Here is a 17,490-nt window from a genome sequence, read left to right on the forward strand (position 1 = left end):
ATCTCTGCAGATACATTAGTCCTCAGAAGGACTGTTTGTTAAGATGGATAAAGAGCGCCAAAGATGCAGGAGGGGACCCGAATTCCCGCCCGAGCAACCCAGAAATACTCGGAAGCCGAGCATCTCGAGCAGTGAGATGCTCGGGCGAGCACCGAGCAGTAGCGAGCATGCTCGCTCATCACTAGTTACTGTTTACCTACAGCCATATACAGTGGGGAAAATAACTATTTGATACACTGCCGATTTTGCAAGTTTTCCCACATATAAAAAATATAAAGGAATGTTATTTTATCGTAGGTACATTTTAACTGTGAAAGGCAGAATCTAAAAAAATATATAGAGAATCACATTTTATATTTTTAAATGATTAATGTGCATTTTATTGCATGAAATAAGTATTTGCTCACCTACCAACAAGCAAAAATTCTGCCTCTCACAGACCTGTTAGTTTTTCATTAAGAAGCCCTCCTACTCTACACTCATTGCCTGTATTAGTTTCACCTGTTTGAACTTGTTACCTTTATAAAAGACACCTGTCCACACACTCAATAAATCACACTCTAACCTCTCCACCATGGCCAAATTGTAAACCTGCACGAGGCTTAGATGGGCTACACAACAATAGCCAAGCAGCTTTATGAGAAGGCAACAACTGTTGGCACAATTATTAGAAAATGGAAGAAACACAAGATGACTGTCAATCTTCCTCGGTCTGGGGCTCCATGCAGGATCTCGCCTCATGGAGTAAGGATGATTTTGAGAAAGGTCAGGAATCAGCCCAGAACTACACGGGAGGACCTGGTCAATGACATGAAGAAAGCTGGGACCATAGTCTCAAACATTACCGTTAGTAGCACACTATGACGTCATGGAATAAAATCCTGCAGTGGGAACGCAAGGTCCCCCTGCTCACGCTATCAACTCCACTCGCTGTGTTTGGATTAAGTAGAAGGATGAGTACAACCCCAAGAACACCATCTAAATAGTGAAGCATGGTGGGGAAAACATCATACTTTTGGGGTGTTTTTCTGGAAAGGGGAAAGGACAACTGCACAGTATTAAAGGAAGGTTGGATGGGGTCAGGTATCTCAAGATTTTGGCCTACAACCCCCTTCAAACAGTAAGAGCACTGAAAATTAGTTGTGGCTGGGTCTTCGAGTATGACAATGACCCAAAACACACAGCCAGGGCAACTAAGGAGTGGCTCTGTAAGAAGCATTTTAAGGTCCTGTAGTGGCCTAGCCTATCTCCAGACCTTAACCCAATAGACAATCTTTTGGAGGGACCTGAAACTCAATGTTGCCCAGCGACAGCCCCTGGAGAAGATCTGTATGGAGGAGTGGTCCAAAATCCTTGCTGAAGTTTGTGCAAACTTGGTTAAGAACTATAGGAAACGTCTGAATTCTGTAAATGCAAGCAAAGATTTCTGTACAAATATTATGTTCTGTTTTTGTATTGTATCAAATACTTATTTCATGCAATAAAATGCAAATTAATTATATAAAAATCATACAATGTGATTTTCTGGATTTTTTTTAGAGTCTCTCACAGTTGAAGTGTACCTATGATAAAAATTACAGACCTCTCTGTTCTTTGTAGGTGGGAAAATTTGCAAAATCATCAGTGTATCAAATACTTATTTTCCCCACTGTATTTGGAGATCACTTTGATATTACTAAAGCTGTATTTCCATTAATGAGCCTTGTAGGAGTTGTATCAAGTCTTAATAGACCTCAGAGTATTATACACATTTCTTTAAGGGCGATAAGAGTAACTGCGTTTCATGGTAAAAATATTTGGTGTTAATCAAATTTTTGGAAAAAATTTGCCTGAGCTGGAGAATTAGAATTTTAAAAGATTCAACTGAAAAGACGTAAACGTCTCTGCAAACAAGTCTCATACATAATGACTAATACTTAATAGAAAATACTATTACAATAATTATATAGTCTATGGAAAATAAATGCTGAAGTGCTGAGCGCATACAATACTGCAATTTTAGGAATATAAATATAATATATCCAGGCAAATGTACTGGGCAGAATGACATGCATATATAAGTGCCTAGTATATAACACAATATGTTTATGATTTGGATGATAATATTCACCATGATGAAACAATAAATAAAGATAAACCTAACATATAGCTAATATTATTGATTCAAAAGATATTAAATATATGGTAGGTGTGGGATCTCTTACTGCTGGGACCACATCTGATCCCAAGTACATGTATGACCACATATTAATTCACGTCAATGGTTCTATTTGCATGGCAATGTGGATGACAACCATACCATTGGCTCCTATTGTTCTATGTAAGTGGTAATGTGCATGTGTGACATGATGCGCATTGCTCTAATAATGCTGGGGACACAAGACCCATGTTCTCGTGAGCAGTGCGGTTTTGATCAAAGTCTTGTTGACAGTTGAAAATCTTTGTTTGAGGGATAACTCTATTGTGCGTAACATACAGGGTGGGCCATTTATATGGATACACCTATATTAAATGGGAATGGTTGGTGATATCAACTTCCTGTTTGTGGCACATTAGTATATGGGAGGGGGAAAACTTTTACAGATGGGTGGTGACCATGGTGGCCATTTTGAAATCGACCATTTTGGATCCCACTTTATTTTTTTCAATGGGAAGAGGGTCATGTGACACATCAAACTTATTGAGCATTTCATAAGAAAAACAATGGTGTGCTTGGTTTTAACGTAACTTTATTCTTTCATGAGTTTTTTACAAGTTTATGACCACTTATAAAATGTGTTCAAAGTGCTGCCCATTGTGTTGGATTGTCAATGCAACCCTCTTCTCCCACTCTTGACACTGATAGCAACACCACAGAAGAAATGCTAGCACAGGCTTCCAGTATCCATTGTTTCAGATGCTGCACATCTTGTATCTTCGCAGCATAGACAATTGCCTTCAGATGACCCCAAAGATAAAAGTCTAAGAGGGTCAGATCGGGAGACCTTGGTGGCCATTCAACTGGCCCACGACGACCAATCCACTTTCCAGGAAACTGTTCAAGTAGGAACGCTCGGACCTGACAGCCATAATGTGGTGGTGCACCATCTTGTTGGAAAAACTCAAGGAACGTGCCATCTTCATTGCATAAAGAGGGCAATTTCAGATATCCAGTGGCATTAAGGTTTCCATTGATGAAGAATTGCCCCACTATCTTTGTACCCCATATACCACACCATACCCTCAAGATGCGAGATGTGCAGCATCTTAAATACAATGTATGTCTGTTGTCTTGAGTAAGTCCATTTATGTTTTTCCATACCTTTTTGTTATGACAGCTTTTGTGCAAATCCTTGCGTAACTAATGCCAAAATCAGGCTACTGATGTAATTTATTCATTAGAAACTTGAGTGCCTTTTCATTTTTATCCATTGCCTTTACAAAGTTCTTTATTAGGCCCAACTTGATATGCAATGATGGTCTCTAGTGATATTTACTTGCATGAGTATCCCACTCACACAGAAGACAGCAGTACTTTGTGTATCCACCCTGGAGACGAAGTAAGAGGGCAACCACCTTTAAGTCACAACAGGGGGGCCACGAGTTTTTGTCTTAGTTCAGGCACCTCAACATCTGTGTCATGTTGTCATAGGTTTCTATCATGTGTACTGCATAACCAACTGGAAATGAAGGTAGCACATTGCCATTAAGTAGCAAGACAGCTTTTAAAATTGATGAAGAACCTCCTTTCTTCTCGATTATGACTTGTCTTTAGATCTTCCATTAATCTGCTGATGTTGTTGCATACTACAAGATTGTCCTCCATGAAGAATTATTGGACAAGATCTTTATCACTGTTGCAAAACAAAGAAATCTGAACATCACCCGCTAGGAGATTCCACTGCTATAGCCTGGAACCTAATCCCTAACAAGATCGATCACTTCACTTTGTGTTATATAGTGTGGTTCAACTGAGACTGCTCACAGAAAGTCTGGGTCGTGGGAGGAAGATTCTTCATGACAACAAGCACCCTCCTCTTCCTCGCTTGACTCGACTGAACATGTTTCTGGTGGTTTTGGGATCAACAGTTCCTCTGTATGTGGTACTGGGCGTATTGCAGATGGAATGTTTGGATTCTGTAAAGTCCACTTCTTCCTTGAAACTCCTTTCATAATGGGGGAAGCCATGCAGAAATTAAAATTAGTAGTTTGATCGGTTGGCTTTCTCCTGATCATTGGGACTGCAAAAGTCATAGATTGTTTCTTCCCATGCAACCACTGGATACTTTGTGATGCACATCTATTGCAACACATGTGTGGAGACCAACTCTTGTCCCAATCTCCTGTTCTGCAGCCAAATTACAGGTTGTAGGCTTTCCTTATCATGGTAGTCAAGTTTTGCCTTTGTGACGCAAAAGTGACTTTTCAACATAGCTAGCATAAAGTGAACGCTTTGTTAATACAAGAACGAGGCATATCTGAAAAAACATAAAAACATATCAATATGCTTAGAAACTAAGTTCAGAAATCCTAAAACTGTATACCTTACACAGAGAGCATTTATAAAAGAAGCTGATGCAACTGTAATTAGCATTACATTATCGAAGCTGATTTGGCATTTTTTGATTGAGCACCGTAAGCTAATACAATACTGAAAATAGACTAAATAGATGTTGTAATAGACTAGCTACTAACAATCTACTATATAATCAGCTTATCCCGTCTGTCTGTCTGTCCAGGAAATCCCGCGTCGCTGATTGGTCCGGCCGCGGCCCATCAGCGACGCGGGATTTCAGAAAAAGATGGTGGCCGTTAGCGGCTCATCTACCGCATGGAGGTCAGCGGCGATGCAGCCGGGAGATGACTGGCGCTAGCCGGTCATCTCCCGGCTGCTCGCAGCAGAAGTACCCCGACCGGTGGCCTAGGCGGCGCCGCTCCCCGGTCCTCCCTTCACACTTGCCGTCGGGAGATCAGCGGCCCTAGCCGCTGATCTCCCGACGGTAGCTGCATGGAGGTCAGCAGCGATGCAGCCGGGAGATGACCGGCGCTAGCCGGTCATCTCCCGGCTGATCTCAGCAGAAGTACCTGGACAGGCAGCACCGCTCCCGATGGGGGATAACCCCCCTCACAGCCCGTCATTCACCGTGGTACGCGGAACAGAAGACCCCTGGCTGCAGCCGCAAATAGTCGTGATGTAAGCAGAAGCAAGAGCCGGCTGCAGCCGGGGGAATTACGTGCTCGCTGTGCGTTGTCAGCGATGTTGTCACAAGCAATATTGACAACATGACGTAATTACAAAATTCATTAGGGGCCCCGGGGGGATACATTGGGGGGTTAATTTAAAGTAGTGCACAACCCATTTAAACACTGCTTTGCTGATTAGTCGCGCCCGGTCGGCCGCATACATATTCTAGAATACCCGATGCGTTAGAATCGGGCAACCATCTAGTGCAATAATAATGATTAGTGTTGAGCGAGCACTAAAATGCTCGGGTGCTCGAAGCTCGGGCCGAGCTCACTGTGATGCTCGGATGCTCGACCCGAGCAACGAGCCCAATGTTAGTCTATGGGAGACCCGAGCATTTTGGCGGCGGCACGCCCGGCAGTCTGTAGAAAGCCTAAAAAGTGCCCAAAACGATAGTGACAGTGCTCAAAAGACATGGGGGCAGCATGGGGATCGCCCCAGGAAGCATTTCTGACCACCAGGTCACTGCTGTCAACAAAATGGTTAGAGGTATTAAGCCAATTTTAGGGGCTCACAATAAAACGTTCAAAAACTAAACTGAAACGGTTTTCCTGTGAAATATGTTAAGGAATTTCCTTTCCAGACTTGTGTATAAGGTAAAATAAATAACCAAAAACAAAAATACTCCTCCACACCTTGGGCTATGTTCACAAGTAGCATTTTTCATGCGTTTTTACACTTTTGTATTGCTTTCAACCGTGACAAATGCATTCACGAGGAAATGTCATTTTAACATTTTACAACCTTATCTGGCAATGTGCTGTGTGACACATGCATACAGTGCTGAAAAGACATGGGAACAGTATGGGGAAGACTCCTGGAAGCATCTCTGACTCCCAGGTCACTGCCTAAAAGTGTGCCCATCAGAAGTGAGCCTTGCCGCATCAGAAGATGCAGACTATCAACTATCCCCGTGCAAGTCCTTATCCCAGGGCAGTGTTCAATTGTAACTCCCCCATTCCTTGCAATGCAAGCGCAAATATGCAGCCAACCACCCACCCACCCGCAGGCTGCAATACCATACTGCTAGCTTTCACATGAAATGGGGCCTTTTAATTTTGAGGAGGCCGAAGCTGGCCACTACCTCATGGCTGCTTCGGCAGCGAGGTATCCATACTCAGTTCCCAGCCGCCCGGTGGCCGGGTGTCCGGGTGTCCACGCTCGGTCCAAAGCTGCCAGGGGGCGGCCGGGTGTCCATACTCGGTCCCCAGCCGCCCCATGGCCGGGTGTCCACACACGGTCCCCAGCCGCTTGGGGCGGCCGGGTGTCCATAAAAGGTCCCCAGCCGCCCCTATTTCTCCTGTCACCTTCCCACACGCTTTTCTTAGCCTGGCCTGCTTTAGGGCAGCATTGGACGAGCCCGCCAGAGAACCAGACTCCTCCGGTGGGCCCTGGCTTGTCCATCAGGGGAGTTGAGAGTGCCAAGGCGAGGAGCATGATGACGATGATAGAAGTTAGCATCTGCTTTGTTTTCTTGGAATGCAAGCGCATGTATGTAGTAGCGGCTAGGCCTGAGGTGGTCAGAATTTTATCGCATATCCTACCTCCTCCGAGGATTGCTGGATGTTTTCCTGCTACTATCCCAGTTCTATGACTCCCATTAAAACAAAGCTTCAGGTGATAAATGATGGATGAGGTGGTGGCAAAGGAGAAAGAGCAGGAGCAACAGGGACCATTCACATCAATATCAGGCCAGTCAACCACACATGTCTTGTAGGATATGTTTCTGTAACAAAAGGAGCGGTTCGGCTCCACAGTTATAGGGCATACAGTGAGTGCAATGCCTACCAAAAATTTTGAGGCACTCCAATGCACCTTGGAAGTGACATGGAGGTCAGAGGGCCTTAACTAAACCGTTTTTTCCATTTATAGCAACTGGGTCTCCTGTACACTGTTGGCCTAAGCAGTGAATGGAAGGCTTTCCAAAAATTATGAGGAACTGCAATGGCCCTTGAAACAGACGTGGATTACAGCGTACTAAAAACCTTCTACCCATTATTGGGGAGTTGGTCTCCCTTAGTTTTCGCCTTTGCATTGACAAGAAAAAGCTGACTAAAATTAGGAGGAAATGCAAAGCCCGTTGGAAGAGTCATGGAGGTTAGAGGTAATTAAAAACAACATTTCAATGCCCCTTGCAAGAGCTGTGGAGTTCAGAGTGGTTTAAGAAGACACTTTTAATGCCCCTTTGAAGAGACGTGGAGGTCACAGTAGCTTAACAAGACGGTTTTAATGCCCCTTGGAAAAGTGGTGGAGGTCACAGTAGCTTAACAAGACAGTTTTAATGCCCCTCGGAAGAGACGTGGAGGACGCAGTAGCTTAACAAGATGGTTTTAATGCCCCTTGGAAAAGTGGTGGAGGTCACAGTAGCTTAACAAGACCGTTTGAATGCCCCTTGGAAAAGTGGTGGAGGTCGCAGTAGCTAAAGAAGATCGTTTTAATGCCCCTTACAAGAGCCATACAGTACAGCATCTTGAAAACATTATTTCCATTATTGGGGATTGGGTCTCCCATAGTCTTTGCTTATGCTGTCCAAGAAAAAGCTGCGAAAAATTAGGATGGAGGAACTTGCAATGCTCCTTACAAGAGCCATGCAGTACGGCATATTACAAACATTATTCCCATTATTGGGGAGTGGGTCTCCCATAGTCTTTGCTTATGCCTTCCAAGCAAAAGCTGCCAAAAATTAGGAGGAAATTCAATGCCCGTTCGAAGAATCATGGAGGTTAGAGTTAATTAAAAACAAAATTTCAATGCCCGTTGGAAGAGCTGTGGAGTTCAGATTGGATTAACAAGACGCTCTTAATGCCCCTCGGAAGAGACATGGAGGTCGCAGTAGCTCAACAAGATGGTTTTAATGCCCCTTTAAAAAGTGGTGGAGGTCGCAGTAGCTTAACAAGACGGTTTTAATGCCCCTCCGAAGAGACGTGGAGATCGCAGTAGCTTAACAAGATGGTTTTAATGCCCCTTGGAAAAGTGGTGGAGGTCACTGTAGCTTAACAAGATGGTTTCTTATGCCCCTTACAAGAGCCATACAGTACAGCATCTTAAAAATATTATTCCCATTATTGGGGAGTGGGTCTCCCACAGTCTTTGCTTATGCCTTCCAAGCAAAAGCTGACAAAAATAAGGACGGAGGAACTTTCAATAATGGCAACACGGACCACTGTCACCCTGGTGGTATAGTGGTGGTGGAGGCTGAGGATAAGGAGAAGAACATAAAACAGCAGAAATGAGGAAGCGTATACCCATGTGTGGGTGTGAAGCGGTGCGTGTGAATACACCTCCCGAAATAACACAGTGGATTTGACTTTATGTTACTCTGCTGTCATTTGGTGGTGATGAGAAGTCTGGCCCAATCCAGCACTTGTTCATTTTGTTAAGGGTCAGCTTGTCAGCATTGTCAGTTGACAGGCGAGTGCGCTTATCAGTTATAATTCCCCCAGCGGCACTAAAAACACGCTCCGATAACACGCTAGCGGCAGGGCAGGCCAGGACCTCCAAGGCGTACAGAGCGAGTTCATTCCAAGTGTCCAGCTTGGATACCCAATAATTAAAGGGCACAGAACAATCACGGAGGATGCTGGTACAGTCGGCAAGGTACTCCCTCACCATCTTTTGAAACTTACCACCCCTTGTGAGAGTACCCCACGCCTCAGGGTCTGTCCGAAGGGAGGGTCTCAGAAAACTGTCCCAGAATGTTGACAGTGTTCCCCTGCCTCTGCTGGATTGGAGTTGCATCTCTCTCGCATGTACGCCTTGGTTGGGCAACGAACTGTGACCTCTCCTGCTAGCATGTTCAGATGGGAATTTTTTTAACAGTTCTGCAGCAAGGGCCTTCTGGTACTGCCCCATTTTTGTAGACCTCTCCACCTCAGGAATAAGAGAGTGAAAGTTCTCCTTGTAGCGGGGGTCTAAAAGTGTCACCAACCAGTAATGACTGTCACCCAACATTTTGACAACGCGAAGGTCATGGTTAAGGCAGCGTAACATAAAGTCAGCCATGCGTGCCAGACAGGTAACGGGCAAGACTTCCGTGTCCTCACCAGGATGACGACTGACCATGCTCTCCTCCTCCTCCCCCCTGTCCTCAGGCCACCCACGCTGAACCGAAAGTATGACAGTTGTACAGGTACTACCGTCTACAGCGCATGATACCAGCTGCTGTTCTTGCTCCTCCTCCTCCTCTCCCTCATTGTCCTCCAATGCATGTTGGGATGAGATGAGGCTTGGGCTGTGTGTAATCGACCGCTACGGCTTCTTGATCCATCTCATCATGCTCTGGTTGCAATGTCTCCTCTTTAATTCTCTGCAGAGAGCATTGTAAAAGACAGACAAATGGAATGCTGATGCTAGTGATGGCGTCATGGCCACTCCCCATCTTTGTGGACTCCTCAAAGTTTGTCAAGATGGTACATATGTCAGACATCCAGGACCACTCCTGAGGTCTTATGTGTGGAGTATGACCTGAATATCGGCCTTGTTGCAGCTGGTACTCCACAACTGCTCTCTTCTGCTCACAAATCCTTTGCAACATGTGGAGGGTAGAGTTCCAACGTGTGGGGACATCACACACCAGTCGGTGTGACGGAAGCTGCAAACACTGCTGTAACATAGCAAGGGCGGCGGAAGCTGTAGCCGACTTGCGAAAATGAGCTGACAGGCAGCGTACTCTGACAAGCAGATCTGGCAACTCGGAGTACGATTTAAGAAACCGCTGAACCACGAGGTTAAGCACATGAGCCAGGCATGGTACGTGTGTGATCTCGCCTCGCCTCAGAGCCGCCACCAGGTTACGGCCATTGTCACACACGACCATGCCTGGATGTAGGTTCAGCGGTCTCAGCCAGAGATCTGCCTGCTCTTCCACAGCTGTCCACAACTCACAAGCAGTGTGAGGTTTCTCACCTAAGCTTATGAGTTTCAGCACAGCCTGTTGCCACTTGGCTGAGGCAGTACTGCAGTGCTTCCAGCTTGTAACTGATGTGGTGATATCTGAGATGGAGGCTGAACATGAGGAGGAGGAGGATGATGCGCAGGAGCTGTACACTGTGGGGGCAACTCTGACTGACATAGGGCCCGCAATCCTCGGTGTGGGGAGGATGTGTTCCGTCCCAAGGTCCGACTAGGTCCCGGCTTTCACTATGTTTATCCATGTGCCGTCAGGGAGATGTACCGTCCCTGGCCACAAGCACTTGTCCACGTGTCCGTTGTCAGGTGGACGCCCCCAGTAACTGCATTGTTGAGGGCACAGCAGATGTTTTGGGACACGTGCTTGTGTAGTGCGGGGATGCCACACCGGGCAAAATAGTGTAGACTGGGGACCGAGTACCGAGGGACGGCCACCGCCATAACCTGTTCACACTGATCAGGTGGCAATACTGGTGCTGTTCTGTGCTTCCCTAGTAATTCAGTCAAGAACTGGGAGTGAGAAGATGTGGCTGTTGGTTGTGGCACATTTTCACCTTGGCCATGGCCCCGTCCTCTGCACGCACCATCACCAGAACGTCCAGTTCCACGTCCCTTGCCATGCACCTTGCCCATTGTAAATGAAGTAAAATAGCTTACACTCGCACTATCAATGGAAAAAGGGTAATAAAAAAGAGATTAGAACCGTGGAAGAGGAAAACCACAGTTCTATTTCTCTGGCCTACACCCGACTCTTTTAAACAATCTGAACAATCAGGGCGAAACTACTACTGTTTTTCTTTACGGAAAAAATACCAAAAGCTGGATAATAGAGAATTTTTAATGTGGAACGGCAAAACCACAGTTATAATTTACTGGTGTATACCAGACTCTTTTAAACAGATATGTTTGTGTCGGAACAATCAGGAGACACTATTACTGTTTTTCTTTACGGAAAAAATACCAAAAGCTGGGTAATAGAGAATTTTTACCGTGGAACGGCAAAACCACAGTTATAATTTACTTGTGTAAACCAGACTTTTTTAAATAGATATATTTGTGGCTGAACAGTGAGCGACACACTCAAACTGTTTTTTTTTAGGTAAAAATGGCCCAAAAGTGGATAATACAGAGATTTGAACCGTGGAACTGCAAAACCACACTTCTATTTTTCGGGCCTACACCAGACTCTTTTAAACAGATATATTTGTGTCTGAACTGTCACAGACACACTTTTTTATTTATTTATTTTTTTTTGGGGGGGGGCGGACACCAAAAGGTTAATAAGACGGGTATTTATACAGTGTGAAGGAGGAAAAAAAAAATGAGGATTTAGATGAAAAAAAAGGATTTTTCCTGGCCCCCCATGACCTGGAGCTAAGTCCAGAAATTTCAGCAACAGGAGCACACAGGACTGTAATGTATCGTTTGCTGGTATAACCACTGCGTCTCCTATACAGCCTGCCTGCCTGCCTGCCTGATATCTGGGATGGATATTAGTCCTGAGAAGGACTGTTTGTTTGATTTGGCAGCCTTTACAGACCCTACATTTCGCAGTATATATCGCTCCCTAAATCAGCAGCGCTGTCCCTACACTGTCTGATCCCGGCCGTCTGTGTTCAAGATGGCGGCGCCTGTTTTTAAATACTCGAGGTGACGCTGTGCGGCCAGCCAATCAATGTAATGCCCACAACCAACATGGCTGCGGCATTACAGTGACTGGCTGGCAATCCCTGCATGTTCATTGGCTCTGTAAAGAGCGCCAAACATGCAGAGCGAAGACCCGAGCTCCCACCCGAGTAACCCGGAAATGCTTCGTGCTCGCCGAACATCCCGAGTAGCGTGATGCTTGGGCGAGTACCGAGCAGTGTCGAGCATGCTCGCTCAACACTAATAATGATGGAAGAATAAATATGCATTTTATTCTATAAGTCTTCATGAAAGGTGTCATAAGTAATTACAACCTCCTCTGGATCTTGAGAATTAGAGCCAATCAGCAAATGTAAGCATCATATTCATTCTCAGCCCCACAAAATTAGTTGGATTTAACTGTTTTCGACTCTGTACTAATTTGGCTGCAGAACAGTGTAATTTGTCACAAATTATATATGTTTTATTTTAAACAGTGTTGAATCATTGGAAATGTACAATGAAATGGTAAAATAACTTTTGAGAGTAAAATTGTTAATTTATTTTATAAGACAGAAGGATATGGAGCAAATGTACTTTATGTTTGCTTTTCAAATGTTTAGAATACTTTTAAAAGCATATATTTTTTTTGTAAATTTGTATAGTGAATTTAACAGCTTTTTAAACTTTTGTTTTCGAGATATTTGGTATTTTAATTGCTTTTCTTATCTCAACATGTAAGACAAATTACAAGACACTGAGAAAAGTATTATTCAAAAGTAAAAGTTTAAGCTCGTAATTTTTCAAGACATTTCATCTTTATAGGAACCACAATGGATGAATCATCATTAATTGTTAACTAGAGATGAGCGGATCTTTTGAAATTTGAATTCACTGACTTTGCCAAATTTTCCCCCCTAAATTAGATTTCTGACAAATAAATTTGCGCAAATTTCAAAACTGGAAAGCTTGTAACTGCTAGTAAAATACTTGGGGGGGTGGGAGAGAGAGAGGACCCCACTGACCATGAGTTTATACTCTACAGAAGAGAACTAATCTGTGATGGCCCAGGTACTGACCATTACTGTACAAAATATGATAATCCATGAGATGTCATAGCTGCAGGCCATTATGGGTACGCCTATGCAGCAATGCAAAATGTTCATACCCCCTGAAATTTTGCAAATTTTTTCACGTTACACCCCCAATTTTAAATCTTTTTTTTAATGAGATTTTATGTGATACACCAACAATAAGTAGTAAGTATTTGCGAAGTGTAAAGGAAATTATACATGATTTTATAGTTATTTTAAGCATAAAAATCTGAAATTTGTGACATGCAATTCTATTCTGCTCTAGAGTCAATACTTTGTAGGACCAACTTTCACTGCAACTACTGATGCAAGTCATTTGGGGCATGTCTCTACCAGCTTGGAACATCTAGAGGCTGAAACGTTTGCCTATTATTTGCAAACCAGCTGTAGCTTAGTGAGATTGGTTGAAGAGCATCTGCGAACAGCAATTTTTAATCCTATCCACAGATTCTCAATGGAATTTCAGTCTGGTCCCTCCACTCTTTATTGTCACTTACCCGGGCCAAATCCTCAGATTGCCCGTGCTCATACTGAAGTTCTGCAGATGAACATACAGGGTGTGACATCATGATGCTGTGACCTTTTGTGCACTTGCACAGAATCCTTGGGCAGCACGGTGGCTCAGTACTGCAATCTTGCAGCGCTGGGGTCCTGGGTGTGAATCACACCAAGGACAACATCTGCAAGGAGTTTGTATGCTCTCCCCATGTATGAGTGGGTTTCCTCCGGGTTCTCCAGTTTTCTCCCACACTCCAAAGACATGCTGATAGGGAATGTAGATTGTGAGCCCCAATGGGGACAGTGCCGATAATGTCTGAAAATTGTCTGAATTGTAAAGCGCTGCGGAATTGTTGGCTCTATATAAATAAAAAAAATATTATTATTAATCCTCCCTGGCCTCATCAAAGCCAGAAATTTCTGCCCAACGTGAGTGGCCTGGAGAGTTTAGCGTAAGCCGCAATTTGAAGATGCGTTCATGACCAGATGTGTGACATGGGGCTGGATAGGTGAGAGGTAAGGTGAGTATAAAGATTTTATTTTTTAGAACTTTAATAGTCTTTTATTGTGTAGGAAAATGGTGGCAACCAGCAGCGATTTACAAAAAAATAAGCATTTTAGGCGAAAGTGGATTTTTGGAACATTCAAGTAGAATTCAATTCCACTTGAAATTATTTGCTCCTCTCTAATCTGTATACATAGATTAGGCCTACTCCCAAATAATAATAAATATAGGAACTAAATTATGCCCCCCTACCATGACTAGGCAACTTTATCATGCCATCCATGAATAAATAGCATCCATAATAACCACAATGTGTACTAAATAACACCTCCATACTGTTGCTAAATAATTCTGTTATACTGCTGCAGACTCAACTAATTAAGAAAATAGTGCAGAAGCAGTCAAAGGCACAGCAAGCAATTACATTTAGTGTTGTTCACCATGAAGATTTCTTCCAGCTATGACTTCCATGACTCCCCTGTCACTTACCCAAATAAGCCACAGAATTGTATTTTGTCTTCTTTAGAGAAAGATAGATGATTGTCATAATGTCAGCGGAAGACTTTGCCTCATTCTTCAAGCAGAGGATTGACAGCATAAGGCAAAGCTTTGACCATAAGTCCCCACAGCCCCTTCTCATAACTACTCAACTCTCCTCCTCCAAAACCAGCTTCTCCACCATCACGGAAGATCAACTTTCCTCTTTACTCTCCAAGTCACATCTCACCACCTGTGAACTTGACCAAATCCTGTCCCACCTCATCCCTAACCTCACCCAGTCTTCATCCCAACCCTAACCCACCTCTTCAACCTGTCACTAACAATTGGCATGCTTCCTTCATGCTTCAAACATGTTTCGATCACACCCATCCTCAAAAAGCCCTCTCTTGACCCATCCTCTCTGTCTATCTATCACCCCATCTCACGTCTTCCCTATGCCTCAAAACTACTGGAATAGCACGTCCATTTTGAACTGTCCTCCCACCTCTCCTCCTGCTCCCTCTTTGACCACTTACAATCTGGCTTCCGAGCGCATCACTCCACTGAAACTACCCTGACTAAAGTCATCAATGACCTACTGACCGCCAAATCCAAGCGACACTACTCTATCCTCCTCCTCCTGAACCTGTCCTCTGCTTTTGACATAGTGGACTATTCCCTCTTACTACAGACTCTCTTATCTCTTGGCATCACAGACTTGGCCCTATCTTGGATCTCCTCATACCTAACAGACAGAACATTCAGCATCTCCCACTCACACACCACCTCCTCATCTCATCCCCTATCTGTCGGTGTCGCCCAAGATTCAGTTCTAGGACCCCTGCTCTTCTCCATCTACACCTTAGGCCTGGGACAGCTCATAGAGTCGCACGGCTTTCAGTATCACCTCTATGCTGATGACACACAGATCTGCCTCTCTGGACCTGATATCACCTCCATACTAACCAGAATCCCACAATGTCTGTCCGCTATTTCATCTTTCTTCTCTGCTAGATTCCTAAAACTTAATATGGATATAAATGAATTCATCATCTTTCCATCATCTCACATAAACCCCCACGGGACCTATCTATCAAAGTCAATGGCTGTAGACTCTCCCCAGGCCCGCAAGCTTGCTGCCTCAGGGTAACCCTTGACTCTGATCTCTCCTTCAAACCTCATATCCAAGCCCTTTCCACTTCATGCTGACTCCAACTCAAAAATATTTCCCAGATCCGTACATTCCTCAACCATGAATAGGCAAAAACACTAGAGCATGCCCTCATCATCTCTCGCCTCGACTACTGCAACCTCCTGCTCCGTGGCCTCTCTTCTACCACTCTCGCACCCCTCCAATCTATCCTAAACTCTGTTGCCCGACTAATCCACCTGTCCCCTCATTATTCCCCTGCCTCTCCCCTCTCCCAATTCCTGCACTGGCTCCGCATTGCCCAGTGTTAGGCGTCGGTCTGGTGCTGGATTTGAAATGGGTTCAGGACCTCCTGTGGTCTCCTATTTCAGTCCAGCCGGGGCTGATGCTGCTCAGCATCACCGTCAGCCCCAGCGCCTAGCTGGTCCGCGAGCCCTGTTTGTTTCCCAGGTAGTTGTGCATAGCAATGTTAAGCCTGGGTTGCAGAGTGAAACAGGGCTTGTGGAATCTAAGTCCAGGTTTTGCCGCACTGAGCATGTCCGTGACCTGGCGGATCATGATTGGTGGGTTGCCACCCACCTGACCCGGTGACCTGGCACCGGTTCACGGGTAACGTCACCAATAGCGTGTCGGTGGGCAGGGCTTAGTCTTTAAAAGGCCCGCCCACAAAGATGGCGACGCGCTCAGATCTTTTGAGCTGGTTGTTTGTGGTGTGCACGCTGAAACTCTTGGGCTCCTCTAAGAGCCATAGTTTTATGCAGGCAGGTAGCTTGAGCCATATAGAGCGGGTCTGCTCAGTCCGGTAGCAAGCCGGCTGAGTGCTCGAATACCCGGCGGGTATCACACCCACATACTAGCTCCGTCTCCTATAGCGTAGCTCCTGTGTCGAAGACAGGGCTACTGCTCCTAGTCTGGTCACACGTCTCCCTGCGGTACTTGGAGATTGTGTGAACCGCTTTAGCGCCAATCCCCATAGCGTAGCGCCTGTATCAAAGACAGGGCTACTGCTGTTCCCACGGTCGCACATCTCCCTGCGGTTCTTGGAGATTGTGCGAACCGTCTTACCCTTCCGTGTGCCTTAACACGAAGGGTTAAGATATTTGTTAGGTGCGTCGCCGGTCGCTCTCTCCTCAGTGCAGTTAACAGAGATAGAGCGTACCGCTTTACCCGTTCCTGTGTGAATTAACACGGAAGGGTTTAACATTTAAGTTGTCATTAGCTTTTCCACCCGGAAAGTGTTCGGCAGCAGTCTTTCAGGCTGCATCGCAGACCCCGGGGTCGGTTGCGTTCCATTAAAATAAAGTTGTCTGCAACTGCCCTCCTAACTGTATCTGAGCGCCAGGGTCTTGCCGAACATGGCCGACAACCAGCAACTGCAGCGTTACGTACAGCAACTGGAGACCAGACTTAGAACTCTGGAGCAAACTGCTCCAGTTGCTGATATCACTGCAGTAGCTTCCCAGGAGGCTACTCAGCAGCCAATATTATCAACTCGGCTGCGGTGAATACTGCAGCCACTGCAAGTGCCCCATTACCCCGGTTTGCTCTCCTGGAAAAAATTTCTGGGGATAGTAAACTCTGCAGGGGTTTTATTAATGTATGCTCCATTCATTTGGAGATGATGGAGGCACGGTTCCCCTCCGAAAGAGCCAAAGTGGGATATATCATCTCATTGCTTTCTCACAGGGCTCTGGAGTGGGCTACTCCTCTATGGGAGCGGAACGACCCGGTGGTAGTAAATGCTGGTCTCTTCCTTAAGACCCTAAAAAGTGTTTTTCTGGGTCCTCAGGTCACGCATGATATGGCTCTTAAGTATTGTTGAGCCACCCCCGTAGTGTTCGAGTTCGGTTCGGTTCGTCGAACACCCGTGTGTTCGCCGAACTGTTCGTCGAACTGTTCGTCGAACACCTTCGAACACCGTTAAAACCAATGGCAGGCAAACAAAAACACATAGAAACACATAGAAAACACCTTCAAAGGTGTCCAAAAGCTGACAAACTGCTCA

The sequence above is a fragment of the Phyllobates terribilis genome, unplaced genomic scaffold (genome assembly GCF_046119375.1).
Source record: "Phyllobates terribilis strain yellow unplaced genomic scaffold, ASM4611937v1 Scaffold_2__4_contigs__length_985480577, whole genome shotgun sequence".
Taxonomy (NCBI): domain Eukaryota; kingdom Metazoa; phylum Chordata; class Amphibia; order Anura; family Dendrobatidae; genus Phyllobates; species Phyllobates terribilis.